Below are 399 nucleotides of genomic sequence, written 5' to 3' on the forward strand. Positions count from 1 at the left end.
AGTACTTTAATCAGAATAAGTTCTGTCTCATGATTTTTAAGAAGTCACCAGAGCACCTGCCTTCTTGAGGTTCCAGTCAGAAGCCACCAACCAGCTGCTAAGCCTAAGAGTCTATTCTTTAGTTAATTGAGTATATTTCCTTTGTGCTGACAGTGTTTTATGGGAGTTGTCTGCAGCCACAGCCTCTTTGGACTACAGGACCGCTTGGGATCTGATGTTACTGGCTTGCTTTCTCAATTGCCGTCTGCGCAAATAAGCTATTTAATTTTAATATCCCTACATTTATCTTTTGGTAGTTCCAGTGAGATAGTACTGGACCAGATCTTTCTTGGTCTGGTTTTTCTTGATCTTCAGGGTCTGTTTTTTTTTTTTTTTTTTTTTTTTTTTTTTTTTTTTTTT

Source organism: Mus pahari, chromosome 19 (genome assembly GCF_900095145.1).
Source record: "Mus pahari chromosome 19, PAHARI_EIJ_v1.1, whole genome shotgun sequence".
Classification (NCBI taxonomy): Eukaryota; Metazoa; Chordata; class Mammalia; order Rodentia; family Muridae; genus Mus; species Mus pahari.